This window comes from Platichthys flesus, chromosome 6 (genome assembly GCF_949316205.1).
Source record: "Platichthys flesus chromosome 6, fPlaFle2.1, whole genome shotgun sequence".
NCBI classification, from domain to species: domain Eukaryota; kingdom Metazoa; phylum Chordata; class Actinopteri; order Pleuronectiformes; family Pleuronectidae; genus Platichthys; species Platichthys flesus.
In genome coordinates this window covers 9,318,112-9,337,097 of record NC_084950.1, presented here as the reverse complement: position 1 = coordinate 9,337,097, position 18,986 = coordinate 9,318,112, and the positions used below count along the sequence as shown (strand labels likewise).

The 18,986-nt window shown below is 41.7% G+C and overlaps 1 protein-coding gene across 1 annotated transcript in view; it reads left to right on the top strand.

Annotated features, from left to right (window-relative positions):
• Positions 1-10,474: 10,474 nt before the first annotated feature.
• The window catches only part of shank3a (SH3 and multiple ankyrin repeat domains 3a), a 175,690-nt gene continuing 167,178 nt past the window's right edge, over positions 10,475-18,986 (top strand). The window contains exons 1-2 of the mRNA XM_062390464.1: positions 10,475-10,527; positions 10,612-10,655. The gene's annotated coding sequence lies outside the window, so the exon portion shown is untranslated. The remainder of the gene's footprint in view (positions 10,528-10,611; positions 10,656-18,986) is intronic.

Below are 18,986 nucleotides of genomic sequence, written 5' to 3'. Positions count from 1 at the left end.
GTAAATACTGGGACATAAATCAACAGTAAACAAGGACTAACAGGCCACTGTGTGAAAATATTTTTCTGGTCCTCCTCCCCCTCTTGCTGTCATTTCACACATTATTAACAGTCTGAAGCTGTGAGTTAAGCTGTGACTGTTAAGCTGCTGTGTATGAGAAATGCGGGGGAAACGTTTTAACACTAGTGGGCACCATTGGATCACAGTTGGCCCTCACTTCCTTCTTTGCATGCATTCCTTGTATCTTAGCCAAAGACAGATTTTTACCATTTGTTCCGCAGACAATCTCTTTTAAATCTGATTTCCAAGGCTGTGCTGCACAATACCTTGAGCAGTAATGGAGTCCTTGAGGTTTGATAGCACATGTTAAATTGCAGGTTAGCTTTCTGACATTTGGAGGCTGGGCAAAGCTGCTTGTTCAAGTCCTCATATAGTTTCCTCACATCTGCCTCTGCAGCACTTAACCTCTTTTTAAATTAAGCAGGTTTTTAAGGAAGGCCACAGTCGAAGGAGAATTTCAAATATGCAATGTGAAATATTGATTGATGGACAGATGGATGGAAAGGTGAATGGATGGATACATGGATGGATGCATGGGTGGAGGTAGTAGGTGGTAGATGGATAGATAGATAGATAGATAGATAGATAGATAGATAGATAGATAGATAGATAGATAGATAGATAGATAGATAGATAGATAGATAGATAGATAGATGTTGGAATCAGATTCAGAACCATGGACAGCTCTTAATAATTGGATGTAGCGCTGCCCTGACAGCAGAACGTCTTCAATGAGCGAGCAGACTATTATCTGGTCGTCATGCAAATGCACTTTGAGCAGCGTACAGCACAACATCTTTGAAGTTGCTCCTCAGAGAAGACATAGTGATGAAAAAGTGCAAATTGAAAATAACCCAAAAGTGCTTCAGATCCTGTGGTTTTCATTATAGACTCCCCAGACAAACTGCAGTTCATTGAGAGAAATAAAAGTTATTACACGAGTTGTCAGTGCAGCATTAGAAAAGTTTAAAAAGATGGTTTCATTTTGGATCGGCGGCAAGTTTTAGTTCATGATGCCGTCAAGGCTGCCTGAAGTGTTTGCTGAGGGTGGTTGCGTCGAGCCCATTTTTGCAACAATCTCCTGTCTGACTGGGGATGAAGCGGTCCTTTCGATGATGAAAAGTCATTGTTATTCTGGCTCGTGAGCTGAGGGAGCAGTTACACAAAAACATCCTGGCAAATAAACAGAGCTTCATTGGCACAGCAGAGGCTGAAACAGAGCACAGAATTATGCAATGAAATCTAACAGGCCTCTGCGGAGCAACATGAGCTGAAGAACTCATAAATGTTTGAGTACCTGCCGGGGTAATATGCACTTTTGTCGACATTCTAGGCTCATACACACGGATGATCTGGTTGTACTAAACATAGAGCCAACGTTTTTCAGCCACACAACAGCCTTTCACAAAACACAGAGGAGACATCACAATCAAAATTAAGGGTTTTGCCATTTTTGTCTTCGCTCCCCGACAACACACTCAGATAGTCAGTTACGAGCTGCAACTGCAACACCTCCTGTGATCCCAGCCGACGTGTCCCCATGTGACCCCTTCGTTCTGCTGACAGACTGCTGGTATTAACCATGAACTGTCCCTGCTACCAGTTCCTCCACAACTGTCTGGCAACATTACTGAAAAAAAAGGGGAGTCTGAGTGGCCCTCGTGCCCGCTGCCATCTCCCCCCACCCTCCGGCTGTCATCTGCTGCCATGCTGCTTCCACAAGTGATCCATTCTTTTCTCAGCCTGACTCCAGCATCTTCTCTGCATCTTGTTATGCAGACCTGAGAGAAACATGCAGAGGAACAGGCCTGCACAGTAAGTATGATAACAAAATGGAGATTCATGCTGCATTTATTGGGATATGAGATTACTGATGCATGCTAAGGGCTTAACAACACAAAAATATTCCGATTTGAAATTACGTGAAATGAACTTCAAAAACGTGAACAGATGTTGAGATTTATCTGTTCAGCTCACCTTGAGATGAGTCCTCGGGGACAGAAAGCTAAAGCTTTGATTGTAAACAGCTCTGTCTGAATTTAGAAAACATATGTCTCATCTGTCATGTGTGCATAATCTCAAAGATCAGCTCCTCGTGTCCACATTTCCATATTCCTGCAAACTCTGCTGCCAAAAGTAAACTGTGATTCCTCTAATTTCCAGAGAGCATTTTTTGCATTGTCATCATTTGTAATTGGAACAGATACAGCCAGCGCATTGAGCTGCACCTTGCCCCTCCCCCATCTTCTTCTGCCTGATTAAAAAGAATAAACCAGAGCAATGGATGGATTTAATAAATTCTGACTTACAGTTCTCAGGTTGACATTTTCCTTTCCTGCAGTAATCATGCTTCAGAGATGAGGAATAATGTACCCATTCATATCAATGTGGAAGCTATATTCAATCTTTTCACATATTCATAGAACAAACAGGACACTTGTCACAGTCAGAGATGTAAACTGGCTTTCATTAGCGACTCCAGTGCTTTAGTCAGTTACAGTATGGGACCGAATCCTTCCTAATGACTTTGGAGCCACAAACTGTAATGAATACAAACTAATGAGCTGAATTTAATGATTATTTCCCCATTTGAGATTTGAACTTGATCAGCTGTTGGTAGACGCGGCTTCCTCTGCGACTCGTTATAATAATGTTATGTAATGTGCTTGTCACGCAAGCTCAAAGACGAGCGACGAGCTGTATCACATCGTTCGTTTTGCATTTGAGAATCATCGCTATTTTCTTTATTGACACTTCAAAACTTATTGTGAATATTTTAAGCATTACAAAAATATCATTCAATTTTAAAACATGCAATGATCCATTTATTGTCTAAAGCACTTATCCTTTGAGGTTAGCCAGAGCTAGAGCCAATCCCATCTGACGTTGGATGATAGATGGATTATTGCAGGGCAACCATTAACACTCACAGTCTCACCTGTAGTAAATAAATCTACTGAGAGTCTCCAATTAACTTCACTTTAGACTGTGGGGGGATGGCGGAGTACCCGAGAAAACCCACAGAGACACGGAAAGAACATGAAAACTCGACAGGGATTCGAACCAAGAATGTTCTCAGGCAACAGTGCTAACCTTGTGTTGCCCAGATGCTTATTTATGTATTTTTCAAGTCAAACTTTTCCAATGAAGCATTACTAATCACATCGCTGTGTATTAATAGCTAATAAGACAATATGATTTCACTCTCATTTGATCATATATAGAAACCATTCACAGTCTTTTTTATGAATGCGGTGTTGAATATAAGGTTTATTAGCTGTCCCTGGAAATAGAAGTATGATTAAAAAACTACTTACTCTATTCACTTAATATATAAACCATGCCCTTTTGTAATATTTTGTAAACATACAAAATATATGCATGACACATGTGATTATAGCTGCTACTTTCCATTCCTAATTATACGACTTATATTTATTAAATCATAGGTGTAAAAATACCATTGCCTCTATTTGAGGTGAACTAAGTGGATTCACCAGCCGTTTATGAATTGCTTTCAATCCGTGTATAAATGCAAAGCCAGAAGGTTGAAATGAAGTCGTAGCTTTTCGTGTCAGCTGCATAATGAGGCTCTGTGCTGACTTCAGCTGCAGTATCACTCATTATCCTTGTTACCATATCCAGTCCCACACTGCTTTAATCACATGGAATTCATTTGGCGAGGAAGCAGAGAGAAGCTGTAAATGAATTAAAAGCTATAGCCATACAAAGTGTCTAATTACAGTTTTGACTCTGAATTAGCCTGGTAAGCTATTAGCTGCATCATGTTTGAGGGCTGACTCTTCACGGAGCGGATCCTCGCTCTCCTTCATGCGGGTATTTAAGCTGTCACGCTGCGTATCAGCTCCCATACAACAATGTTCCCGGGGTTAAAGCCTCGGAGCTGATCTCGATCCTTAAGTCAATTAACCAACCACTTCCATGCCTGCAAACCCGGATCCTATTTCTTCGTGTCACGCTCGATTAAAGCAATTCCCTGTCTTTCTGCGTCATCTGTCTCCAAGCAATGAAGCCACTTCTCATTCGTCTCCTGGACCTTTAAAACGCCGGCTTTTTCACAATTTGATAAACGACTCAAAGCTCTGGTTGAAGTTGGGGACAATTTCTTCCTGATAAGATAAATTAACTTCATAGTTTAAGTTTTGATAATATTGTCGTCACATTCATCTTTAATGAAATGAATGAATGGATGCCACCAGCTTGTAAAGCTACTGTAGCCAGACCAGGGGAGGTGATTCTGCCTGGTGACCAAACTCCTCCCATCAGGCTCCTGCAGGGAGAGGCCTGCTTTGTTGGTGTTGTTTTATATGTTTGCAGCAAAAAAGCTGAGGTGTTTTTTATGATACTTTTGACCCAGTACCTCTCCAGGGGTTAAAGTTCTACTGAGTAACACCTTGATGGTATTAGCCCAATGCTCATTATCTAATTTAGATCAAGAGTTATTGCCACATTGCCATAAATATTCTCTGAAAGATTCGTAAACCTTTCTCACAGCAAGTCTGCAAGCACACTTTTAGTACACTTGAAATAATCCTTCTCTGATTTATCTACGAACCCCCCTGTCTGTTCAAATATGCTGATGTTCAGCTATTTCAAACAAAAAAGATCAATACTTGTCATGGCTGGCGCTACTGACACACACACACACACAAAAGTGAAGTGGCTGTAGTGCCACATTTTCCCTTATGAACATACTGCATCTCCTTTGCTGACAACAAAGTCTTCTGTGCTCCCTGCTGAAACAGATGGGTACGTACGGCAAGTTGTCACTGTCGAGAGAAAACCTGTCATAAAAACTGTTAACAAAAGGAAAAAATACACATGGGGATAAAGTTAAGGTTGTATAAACACACACACTCAAGTAAAAGCATTTTCAAAGAGGTCCGTTGAGAGCAGAGAAGTAAGTGGTGTATCGCTTTGACATGGATTAAGGGAAGAAAAAGGCAGAAATTATATAAGAAATAAAACTTTAATTGGATGTTTGAGTTATATTTGAAGGTTAGGGGAATTATTCTAGTGCTGGAATTAATACTATACCTTCCTATACACTTCACAGAGAGAAAATAATAAAGCTGCAAGTGTGTTAAAACATTAGCATCCCACCAACTGTTCTCCTCTTGCTGCTCACTGATCGGCTGAAAGCAGCTGCAGCTTTCCTTGAAGGTGACCTTCATCAGATTTAGTCAGCATTGTTCCGTCTCCCCGTGAATATGCAAATTGTCAATTTTATTTTGGCTCCGTTTCAGATGAGATCAATCTGAATTGACTCGCAGACTGTTAAATACCCAGAAACCTCATTGAAATGAGTGACGGACGGTGCCCTTCTCAGGTGGGAGAGTGAGTGGAATGTAAGGATGGTTGAGCAAGCACATGGTGTGTGTGTGTGTGTGTATGTGTGAGTACCGATAAAGATGCCATGCCACATCTAGATTGTGGTAATTATCAGAGGTAAATCCTTCTGTGCTAATTCAGCTCTGGTAGATTGCCAACCGGAGTAACAGAATTTTGCTGACTTTGAATGCAGGGGGGGGTAAAGAAAAAATACATGTTGCAGCTGAGATAAACAATGGCTGGATTCCTCTCGGGCACACAACACAAAGAGCATTCCTCAATTATTAATGTAGGTGTAGATTACATCTGCAGAGAGGGAGAGTTTAGGCACAGGTAAAAAACTAAAACCAGATCTGTTCCGGTCTATCTGCCCCATTTCCTGTTCCTGCTTTTATCCCCTTCAGACCCCCCTCAGTCACATCACCCCCTTTGACAAGAGCACTTTGAATCTGCCCCATGATGAACCGTGCACACACACGTGCACACACACCGAACACACACACATTGATACCTAATTACTGGCCAGCTGCTGAAAGGCTTGCCTCCTGCAAATTCTCACAGAGGAGGTATTCAGCACCCCCCCCCCCCCCCCCCCCGCCTCTGAATGACCATTCTAGTCTAAGATCTCCTCACCATGACTCAGTTAAGTCTGTTCCTCTCCTTTTGAATGGGCAGCTACTGTTTCACCAGCCAGGATCCTCTTACCGTGATCAACAAAGAGAGGCCGCCTTACCTCCTCCCCACACACACACATACACACACACACACACACACACACACACGCAGTGGAACAGTTTTCAGGCGGACAGTCTGAGAGCAGCAGTCACGTGTTTGCCAGACGTCTGCCTGGAGAGCTGCGAGGGAAAGTTCTTTCTCGACTTTAAGAGGAGCAGATATCGTATCTTCCTTTTGTGGTGGCCGGATTTTTCTGCTTTTCCATGAGAGAATCTTCCTGCACTTTTGTTGGTGGAACTCGGCAGGGCTCTCTCTTCCTGCTGTTTGGGATCTGTCTCTTCAGGTAGGACGGAGCAAATGAATGAACAAGTGTTATGATAAAGGTAAAATGTCTAGTCTCATGTGTGTAGATTCTCAGTGACAAATATCAATTTATGACCATAACAAACAATATTTGTTCTTTCAATCTGAATTATCACAAAGTGGGGTGCATCACTCTATTACATTTAATTGTATGTATGTATTGAACTTATTAGCACTGGATTAATAGCCAAGCACACTGGCCAGCTGATCTGGGGAAGGATTATGACATCACAAAATGTCCTTTTTCTCCTCAGACATCTTGAGATTGGTCAAAAGTGTTGTGTACATTCTTATATTTTACATTTCATTCACATGAACATCTCATCGCTACAGTGACAGAAAATACGATCAAACTTGAAACTACAGGTCCAACTGAAGTGAAAAACTAGCGCAAATATATAGGGACTGAAAATGGCAGCGCAAATAATTATGTCTGACCTAATTCAGAATAAGACATTATTTGGATTATGGTGTTTACATGAGTAGCTGATATAATAATACATTAATATTCTAATATATTTGCATGTTACAGAGAACAGTCTGAGGTAATGGTACAATTCACACCATTTCGTCTCATGATTTTAAACCAGTTATTTGGAAATGGTTTAATGTCAGTGTTACCGTTTGGGTGTTTTCTTTCTAATATTGCAAAAGCTCCATCTTGTTTACACCCAGTTGGTAACTACCTGTGGATGTGATAACGCAATTAATAGCTATACACAAATCAAGGTTGGAATACTCAACAATAATTGGATTATTATGTATTCTGAGTATGAGCTTATTCGGGGTAAGTTAATCAGAAAATGCTTAAATTGGCTGTGTCTTATTCATACTATTGAATGAGTCTGGTTAATGTCTGAATAAATGCTTCCATTTAAACGTAATCAATATGAACAGGATAAATACACACGATCCCACTAGTCTGGAAAAACCAACAAACTTCAATATAGGAAGCTGCAGAATAACAAAAAAGCAGCAGGTAATAATATGAGCAGAAAACATATGTTCCCCCATGAAATAACAGCAATATCAAAGCATCTCTGTTAAATCACCAGCAGGAACAGAACGAGACCTGAGGTTTATTTTGTTCGAGCCACAAGCAGGAGGACGTGCAATAGATAAGAGAAACCATAAGGCGAACCCAGTCTTTGGGGAGGAGGGAGAGCTTCTCTGTGACATCTGCTCCATAACTTTAAAGTTGCAGCGTCGACTTGAACTCGGAGCTCTGTGAGCACACACTGTAGGATCTTTAATAACGGCCTTTGACTAATGCCCACACCCAATGCTGGATTTGATGTTACCTGTAATAACTCTGGGACAAATTAAAACAATACCTGATATTAAAAATACATCTTCAGGTTCATAGACGGTGATGAGAATTTCATGAACTCACCTTTCCCCCCCAAAAAGCATTCCTCAGTGTTGTGCAGAATGTCTCACACCTTCAGGGTTGCTCATTAGGAAGCCTCAGTAGGTAAAAGTGTTTGTTAACATGTGGCAGGAAAGGGAGAGGGTCCTCTGCGTCCTCGCCTGATGGCCTCGACATGCTCTCTGCCTCTTTTCTCCTTTCATCACCGCTGCACTCAGGGCTCCTCCTCACCTTCCTCAACTCCTCCATCTGTTTCAATTAGCCGGAGTGCAGGTTGGAGCACAGAGGTCGATCACACAGGCAGAGCATGGCAGGTACAGCGGCGGCGTAGCACGTGGCTGACAAGCAGGACTCACTCTGGGCCTGTCACGGTTAACACTGTCACAGGTGTGAGCGTGCGGCTGTCATGGCAGTGATGGAGCTTTGTGGAAGGCTGAAGCCATTTGGGAACATGGTGACAGGCATTCAGTGACAATCAGAACACCAGAGTACCATGGGAAGGCATACAAATATACATGCATTACCCCCCCCCCCACACCCCCACCACCATTTTCTGCTGTGCATGTATGAAGCTTTGTCTTTGTGTTTCCCTTCACTTCGTACTAACAGTGGATGTGCCCGCCTGAGCTTTATTATGGGTTTGAGTCCTGCAGAGCACAGTGCACAGACGACTGGGGAACATAACAGAACCTTGGCACAGTAGGTTTCTGGTGCGGGAGGCTTCTTGTGTTAATGTATGGGTGTAATCTCATCACATTTGGTGCATTTGTGTCCCCTGGTGTAGTGATATAAATTCAGCGTAACTAAGTGATTTGTGTATTAGAAAGGAGGGTGCTGCATTCATCCATCTTCTATACCGCTTATGCTTGGAGGTAGCTGACCCCAGCAGACATTGGAACTATAAATTGCAGGACTGAAACAACCACTCACATTCACACTCACACTTACATTCAGTATAGAGTCTCCAGTCAACCTAACCTGAATCTGCATGTCTTGGGACTGTCGGAGGAATCAGGAGGATCCGACCAGACACGGGGAGAACATGCAACATGCAAACCACTGCACCTGAGGGTGCTGCAGAATATGTTGAGCAGTGCGAGTTGGAGGCTGGTGCTGTGTTAGAGATGCTCTATTCTGAAAAAGACATGTCACAACTCGTATCGCAATACAAAATAAAAGTGAGGAAGACTAAACACATTTAAACAATTATTAGTAAAAAAAACATTATAAAATACTCACAGATGCTCAGATCGATTTTTAATTGTCCACAGTGGTGTAACAAAGTGGCTAACTGATGTAACTATTTTTCCAAGTGAACACAAAGGATAAAACTTGAAACCTTACAGGTAAAAGTGACTCATTTCAGGCCTGAGTCTATCTCTCTAATCTAACATGCTGCTGGCGGTGTCCTCAGGACGCTGATCAGACCGATCAGCCTTTAAATCTGTTCATCTGTGTGTGACCTGCAAAGTGTTTCAGCCTTGAACCAAGAAAGGTTTGAACCACATGTACCACTAGAATCAAACAGATGCCTTCTGTGTTTTGCTTGGCTTTATGAATGACGGCCAGGTAAACCAATGGTGCACAGCAGTGTTAAGGCCCTCGAGGGATGAGTGATAGAGGATGTGACACCAGCAGAGCAGAGGCAGATGCTCTTTTGACTCCCTGTCACACAGAAAAGATGCAAATGACGTTCTCCCTGCGGCACTGAGGAGATGTATCGAGGGAAACACTAATGACTCTTTCACTCTGGTCACTTCTAAGCCTGCAGACAGCTTAGATCATCGTGCAGGAGTAACAAGAGGTTAGTCAGAATATGAAGCAGCAAATGTTTTGCAATTAAAGGCATCAGTGCAGTTAACAGGATCTATGAAATGTGCCTGATAAGAATGTACATGTTTCCCCCTGAGGGTTCATTGGTGGAATCTAGCGTTGATGTCACAGATTTCAACCAACCACTTGCAAGTGTGTAGGAAAACCTAAAGAGGTGAAGAACACACATTACATTACATTATTAGTAACACACCAAATAATTTTTTCTTTGCGATAGGTTTTGTCATTTTATAGTTCTATTATAGATCATTTTCAGTTACCTTTGTTTTTAAGCCTGGTGTATACTGGATGTTTTGGCTTCACTTCTGGATAGAGGGAGGAAGTGTCATACATTTTTAAAACACGTATAGAACAATCCTCCTGCTCCTCTGGAGAAGATTCCTGCATCATATAAACACACAGGCTTCATCTAATCTGTTTTCAGGCTTCTCCATAGATTTCCTCACCTCAACAACAAGCAATTAGACTTCACATAGGCTGCAGAAAAAACTCTCCCTCCATCTGACGAGGTGTCTCTCTCCCTCCCAACATGAAGCTTGGGGTGGATTCATCGCTCATTGGCTGATAGGTGCCTATGCCATCGTGAAGAATGATTGACTGTTTGTCTCTAACCCCCCCATCAAGGATGAGACGAGCACTTTGGGGCGACGGTCGGCCTCATCTGTCACTTTCATCTCTCTCTCTCTCTCTCTCTCTCTCTCTCTCTCTCTCTCTCTCTCTCTCTCTCTCTCTCATTCACTGCTGTGACGATCTCACAAACATTGGGTGGGGAGCAAAAACACCAAGGCTGAGGTCAGTGGACTTATGGTCGATCATTGCAGGAGGTTAAGCACTGTGGGTGTGTTGACAAAAGCTTGACTTTTTTTTTCTGCTATGTGAGTATTACAAATTTTCTACAGCTAATCATTTCAACTGATGCTGTAGAAAACTACAAAGAACGGATTTATCGTTGTAAACAGAACATCCAGAGTTGCTGCGTTAGTTTTACTCCTGAAAACAAACCGTAAGTTAACTTTGACTGAAGTGTTTGAACTTGTGTTTAAATCTGGTCAGTTTTATGAGAACCGGTTGAGAAGGCCTGAAAGACACTGATCTGAAAACATACTTTCAGAAGTTAAAGTTGCAAAATTCCACCTGACATTTAGCCTCTTCTTTCCACAGATGATATCTGATTGCGTTAATTTTCCTCATTCTACAGATGAGACATAATCTCATCTGGATTGTGACACCACACGGAGGGTTTAAAGTTCACAGTTTTTATTTAGTCGTTTGAATAATGTAACATGTAGATTTAAAGATGGTAGCTATTATTTAAACGCAGCACATCTTCACATGGTCTGTTCTATTATCCATATAGTGTAACCACTATAACCAGTCTCATGTGAAATACAGGATAAGTAAACGTTCTATAGTTATTTATGGAGAAAATCCATTGCAGTCTTTTCCTTACTAATTAGGTTGATGTTACATTTTCTCCCCAATGTACTCATCCATTAGTAGTAAAGGTATACCTTACTTTGAATTAACATTTAACACAACAGTTAATTATTCATTGTGTAATCTCAGATGTACCCTAATTATCTGTACAGTGAATGTATCTGATCTTCCCTTCATTGCTCAAACAGCAAAGTATATGCATACATAATGCCGTAACGCTGGTATCTGTGTGCCACTGTTCCATATCTGCACCATTCTAATATGGTGTGTCTACCCTTTGATTCCCCTCTGTGAGACTGATTGTTAGGTTATTGGTATATGTGTTGGTTTTGCAGGGTCACATGAGTCCCAGCAGCATTGGTGGTTAATTCATGAAGGTCGTGTCAGAACCGCTCAGCTGTGGTCTGAGGTGTTTAGTGTCTGCTCCACGGTTCACCCCTCCTGCTGATCTAATCGTCACCTTAATGACAGTGTTGACTTTGCCACCGGGCCTCAGTCTATCCCTCTCTCATTTTTTATTTTCTTTCTACCTTTGTGTCTTCTCTCCGTCTCTTTTTCATACTTCAAGTGTCAGATTTCTGTCCCACTTTGCCTCCATTTTTATTTTATTTCACCTGTAGACAAGCTTTTTCATCCACCTTGGACATGGTGTAGCATGGTGTGTGCTCTCTCAACAACTCCGTGTTGAGCGCCATAACTGCTGATGTCTGCTTACATCTAATAACGCAGATCAATACAACAAGAGGTTTAATAAAGTCATGGATTTTTTTGAAGTGTAATTTTCTTGCAAACACTCCAGCTTCATATTTCACTCACTTCATGACACAGGAATGTACATTATAATTAAACAACTGTAATTGGCTGACTCTAGGTAGTTGTCGTGATAAACACTCATGTTGTAATTAAACGCATTGTTCTCAATCAGTGAACTCTTGTGTGAATGATGTTGTTATGACGTAGAGCTGGTTTGTGTTTTCCTGTGTACGAGTGATGTGTGGGATGGTTGTAGTATAAGGACAGAAAAAAAATTGTTTTTCCTCCCACACAGTTTATGAGCGCAGAAATTATACCTGGTAAAAAAATACTTCTATGAATCATGGACTTGTTGAATGCCGTGTCTCCACTTCCTCCACTTAAAAAAAGGATGGGTGCCACCATTATATGCTTCTGACATCATTTGGAGCCAGAGTTTGAGCAGTGGTGTTGTAGCCACGGTAACCATCTGTTCTGGAGTTTCTGACGGTTTTAGTCTATTTTGTTAATTCTTTTTTTTAGTTTTCACTTGGCATACATTGTCTTATTTTGGGCCTCTCTTACCCAGGGGGACATTACATAGACTAAGTCTGAGGAAGTTTTCTTCAAATTCCCTGATCGTTATTGCAGTATCAGTAAGAGCCAAGGTTGAGTTGGAAAGCTAGACAGATTACAACTGGAGGAAGGTGACTCACTCTGCAAGAGGACACTGACCTTGATTTAGAAACAAAGACTAGAGAAGACACAACAATGGTTTGGAGAGATGAGCCAAGATTTAGATATATTTGTCCAATATAGCTCCACACAAGGATTAATGGTATGTGGCCACTGTGACTTGTTGAGATTATAAAATTACCAGGGGACAATTGAGATGATTTGGCTTCACTTTTAGGGAGTGTTCTCTTTGTCCATCCTTTATATACATTTATATTTATTACACAGTCGTTTGGATTTTAAGTTTTTACAGACATTTTTGTTATTTGCGGTGACATGGGTATAATTAATTAAATTGAGTGTAATTGACACCATTACCGTGTTACAGACTCTTACAGAATGTAAAAGATTTCCTTCTTTCTACAACCTTTATAAATTGTTGTGTTACACTAACTGGAGTCTGAGGTGAGCCGAGCTGCTGCCACGCTTTGGGGTTCCACGTCTGTGCACTGAGCTAAAGTAAGGATACACAACCTTGGTTTTATTTCACACAGGTTTTACCCTCTAATGGGCTACATGGGCTTAGGAGTGGGAAGTCTGATACTTGCACTTACCTGCTCTGACACCAGCACACCACAGGGTTGTGTCTCGGGTTATGCAAATATATGGGCCTGTGCTCTATCATCCCTCTGCAGTGTGCAATGGCATTTCATACACCTTTTTGCCTCAGCAGTTTGTTAAGTGCAAAATCTGTGCAGCAGATTTGTGTAGCAGTAAAACAGATGACAGACAGTCTATTCAGCATGCACTGTTTGCTTTATGTGTAAGGGTCCTCACTCTGAAAACTGTCACTGGTCTTCTCCTGCATAATAGAAAACAGGTGCAGAGTGGTAGTTTGTTCCTAACTAGTTTGTCATGTCCAAATGAAATAAGCCATTCATCCAGGGCTCTTCAGTTCAGAGCTCGAGAGGGATTTTCAAATGGCAGTAACACATATTTAACTCTGCAGAATCAATTTAGAGCAGATGTCTACAAATTTCCACAAATTTAAATGTCTTTAAATACACATTAACATGCATTCAACATATATAGAGGCTGATTTGACCCTCTGCCTTACAACCTCCATCCGTCCAAGGTTAGATAAGTTGTGTGCTACCCATCAGGGTCCGACATCTCACTGATGTGGGAGTATGTGTGGCATCCACAGATGGCTTGAGGATTCACTGTCTCTTCTACATCTGTTTAAAATAAGAACATGAATCTGTGAATTACTTTAATAGCTCAGTGTTGTATGCAAGATGTATGTTTATACATGGCAAAGGCATGGCCACCATGTACCGTGCACATGTTTAAATTGAACATGAAAATATGCACATGTGTTGTATTTGAATAGATTAGTATTGAATGCGCAATAACAGGGTAGCTATGTCTATATATCGAACTAGGTCCAGTTTAATATAAAAAAAATTGTTATACAATATATATAGTAGGGGGTCCCTGCTCCATGTCTCCACCAGTTTAGGGGTCCTTGGCCTGAAAAACGTTGAAGATCCCTGATTTAGAGGATAATTTAACTTTGACTTGTGTGGCTCCATTTGGATGAAAATGTTTAATTGAGCCATGAAAGGTTGTGTTCAGCTGGCAGTTCACCCAAAAGTATGTGAAAGAGAAAGTGTAAGGACATATAGTATCAGAACCAAGTTTGAATCATCCATCCAATATCCACAATATTTTTTCTGGGTCTCGGGGTGGTGGATCAGGAGTCAATCCCAGCAGATATTGGATGAGAGGAGGGGTACACCCTGGACAGTGAATCGCAGTGCCAGCATACAGGGACCAACAACAATTTACACTCATATTTACACCTACGGTCAATTTAGCATCTCCAATCAACCCTGACACAAATCTGCATATATCTGGACTGGGGAGAGAAGCCAGAGTACCAGCAGAAAACATGCAGTCTCCACACAGAATGAGATTCAAAGGGGAGATTTGAAGAAGGACCCTTCTTGCTGTGAAATGACAGCACTAACCACTGCACCAGTGCTTGAATGACTCTTTTCAATAACTAGGAAAACAAACCACCAGAAGGTCGGTTGAGATAGAAAAATACAAGTCTAGATGGAATTCCTCAGTCTCCATTTGAGAGGTGGGAGTAATCTGATGTCAAGGCCCGTAAGACGCTTGCTACAGATGCAGAGTTACAGATTGATAAGAATAGGACTGAGGTAGAACGCACCAACCCTTGTGACATATGGATATTTTGTCTGCTGTGGTTTGCGTCAACCCCTGAAAGAGTAGCTAATGTTCTGAATCAGCTAATGGGGATCTTGATGAAATCATAATCACAAGTACCTCCATTAACATCGGTGAGAGCTGGAACCGAAGCCAGAGCTGATGGAAGGTTAGGCCGCTGCTGTAACCTGCTGTTTACAAGCAGAATGAACTCACTCGCTTCCATGTGGTTGGACTCAGACATGGAAAAAGGCTCAGCAGGACAGTGACTGAGGAGCTGCAATTTACATGCTTCACAGATGTGGAGTCAGAACTCAGAGCCTCTGCTCCTGGGGGTTCAGCCCATAGTATTATGATAGAGAGGGTTAGTCGTATGGAGAGGGGAGACAGTCAGGTACCCACGGAAACAGTAGGAAGTCATGCACAAACCTGTGTGCAAACAAACACAAGATAAATAAATGCAATTAGAGAGAACTGCAGGGGTGCACACACAACATTAAGGTTGTTTCACTTTCAATATCAGCAATATCAACCATGCTTAGCCATTACAAATGGAAGATAACGATAATAATATGAATTTGGACATTGCAGCCTCTTTGTGAGACGTTCAATTTCTCATTGAATTACTGTGTTTTGTTTCCATATAAAACGGCCTAACCTAATTAACAGTGTTGGAGATGAGTTCTGAAGGATTTGTCTTTGAAGCCCTGCCCTCTGCATACAGTTAGAGAAATGTGTCTCATCTGTGTAAGACGTTTCTTCTCCCTGCTCAGTGCTCTGCTTGCACACTCACTCTGATCACGACTCAGCTGTTGGCCAAAAACGAAGAAAACAGAGAAACTCATTACAGCTCCTCCAGCCTTCCAGTTGATTTTTTATTTATTTCAAGGGAGAGGCTGCAAAAAGTTCCAGAAATAAATACAGCATGTGTGTGTCTCTCTTTGTGTATGTATGACTCAGTAATGCTTAGTCCTGTCTCACAGGGTTGATAGATCTCATAAATCTTACGTAGATATGGGTGTCGGTCTGGCAGAGAAATAGATGTCTCATAAGACCTTTCACGGTTTTCAGCCAAAAACAAAAAAAAATGTGTTTTCTGCAATAGTCTTGGCATCACTGAATTAAAGATTTTCACATCTGCAGTCTAACATTGCCCTGACGCATGCATGTCAATTGGCTAGCTTTAAATATTTTCATCCATCCATTACCTGAACCGTTTATCCTTATGGGGGTTGTAGGAAGAGTCGGAGCTAATCCCAGCTGACATTGGGCGAGAGATGGGTTACACAGGTCACCAGCGTATCACATGGGCAACACATCGAGATAAATTTTCATTCGCACTCACAATCGCACATACAGTCAATTTAGAGTGTCCAATTGACCCAACCCCAAACTTCATGTCTAAAGACGTAAATAAAATCCATGCAGAGTTGAGAACATTCAAACAGAAAGACTCCGGCCAAACCATTCTAGTCCTGAAATAAATATTTGGGCAAGACTAACACAGTCATATCATTCTGATTAATCTGCCTCTGTCTCAGATGCATTTCCTCTTTATCTGATCTGGGCCTACACTGTCTCTGATTTGCCAGGGGTGGCCACATAGAAGCCTTTGCTTCTCATCTCATAGCTGGGCAGAGTTCCAGACCATCCCTCAGAGGCTGCAAAATGCTCAATGGCACAACACCACCAAACTATCAGCCAACAGCTCTGTGAAGCCAGGGTAGAGGAAGAGAGGCTGATAGGACGAGTAATTAAAGCTCCGTCCCTCACTCGGAGGGGATTCTTTTCTCTGTGTGAAGCAAAAGAGAACATGAGATAGAGCGCACAGACCGAGGGACGGGGGAGGTGGCTCGTCCTTGCGGAGTCACCTTGTCCCCACTACAATTGAAAACTCCGAAAAGTGATTGCATGCAAGGATGATTTTCTAGACCTCATTAGCAGAGTTTGTTTCCCATGGGTGACCTCAGACTTCAGGCCAGGTCGACTGTGAGGGTATAGGTAACACATACATTAAGGATGGAGGGTAAGGCCTGGGAAAGTGATTGTATAAGAATGGTATCTATCATGTTCATGTGTGTGTGTGTGTGTGTGTGTGTGTGTGTGTGTGTGTGTGTGTGTGTTTGTGCGTGCGTGTGTGTGTGTGTGCTCTGTCACTCTGAGTGTCTGTCTTCTTGGTGACCTCAGTATGTGGTTGGCTTTGAGAACAGATGCTCCTGGGAAAGTTTTGTCAGCGAACAGGTCAGAGCTCGGTGTGTCTTTTATTAAATGCGTCCCTGAGTCTGATTCTGTCCTCCGTATGTCGTGTAGAGCATTTGTTGCTTCGTGACAGCTCCGGACAGTGAGGTCAGAGGATGGCGCCCGCTGGAAACTTACTGCTGTTGTATAATTTCTGAAGTTCTGCACTTGAGGAGCTACTTATACCTGGTGATATGATATGTTACCATTGCAGAGATCCTTGGTTGGTTTTTAATCCAATAGAAACAGGTCGATTTCTAAAGTAAATATCATCTTGTTGCTGATGAGTTATTATTCTCATCTGCTTGCTCTCTCAGTTCCAGTAATCTAAATCTGTTACACATCCCATGCTACCTTCTAAAGACTTGTGCTGATGAATCTTTTGAGTTCTGGGATTCCCTATACCTACATCTCTAAGGTTTGCTGATTCTGTGGAATGATTTAAAACAGTAATGCACTTTGTAACTCTTGTCTGCAAAGTGTATAAGTGCACTTACGTAGTTGACATTACCTATGGTACCAATGGTTTTACCCCTGTCCGTTTGTCTGTTGGTTGGTTTGTTTGTTTATTTGCATCGACAAAATCTATTCAAAGACATTAATACCTGCCTCTGTGGTACCCCAGGTGTCTCCAGAACCCAGGTTTCACATGAAAACACACAAAAACAGAGAGATATTACCAAAAAAAGGACTGAGGTCTGGTGCCAAATTTGGCTCATTTCACAATCATTTCATCAAAAGGGTCTTGGTTTGATGGGAATTTAGCTCAGCACCAGCAATTTGATTTCCCTGTTGAATCTTCGACCCCTTGAGAATCTTTCACCCTGAAAAACCAGTGAGGAAAAACGGCTCAGTAATCAAACTTTGACTGGAGCTGTAATCCCCAAACATCTGACACAATTACGCCTATTAACACAGGTAATTAAACTCCAAAGAGCACACACACTTGCACTCCTTGTGTATTGTGTTAGCATTTGTGAAGTGAAAATGACATTTAGGTCGTGCTTGTGATGATTTGCTGGTGGGATAATGTTGGAAAGCAGGTTATTCCTAATTATGACCATTATCTAACATGACATGAGGGTTTATTTCTCTGCAGACATGTGTGTTTGATCAAATGCAAGATCAGTGAAATTCAAATGGGATGTACTTTATAGTTTCGGCCACTTGTTTGTTTGTTAGTTAGCTGATCTGATCAAAAACTAATGGACAGATATCAACGAAACTTGGTGGAAGGATAAGGTCTGAAATGTTTGTGCAGATCCAGATCAGACGATGAATATAGGAAGTTTCTTCTATCTTCTTTAATGTTGCAAACGTTTTGACATTTTCACAGATTTCAATTTCATCAGTGTCTTGATGAAAAAAATCGGGCATGTTTAGGGAACAGATATCTGAGAGTTTGCAATTTGATGCAGCTTGATTGAATTTGGGCCTGGGTGGTGGACCGACTGAGTTTACATTCAATTTCCATTTTGCCTCAAAACTATACACTTATTGAAGAACAAATCTCTCCACGCCCAAAACAAAAGTCAACTCACAAACAGCTAATCCACTTTGTGAGATGAGGAAGATGAGAACGGAGACAGCTGGAGTTTAGGGTAGATTTCTGATACGCTTCTTGCTTCTTGACAACCAGGTGAGTCACAGAGAGGTGAGAATGGGAAAGGAAGACAGGAGTGACGGACAGGAGAGGAAAAGGAGGAAATGAAGAAAGGAGGAATGTCAAATCTGGTGCATTGGAAGGAATCCTGGCAGGAAACCTAAGTTACCATAGCGACCTGGTGAAAGCTCTGCAGCAAGTGAGAGAGACAGTGAGAGAATAGACCTTGAGGTATTGTGTCTCTCACTTTCTTCGCTTTATTTCAGCGCATTATTTTTCCCATGGCTGTTAATTATTGGGTATAAATACATGTCTTTAGCCACACTTTTTGTACTAAGCTAAACGTATTAGTGTCATAATTCATGTAGCACAATGGTCAGGGATCACTCGCATTATTGAAACTCAGTAAAGTTA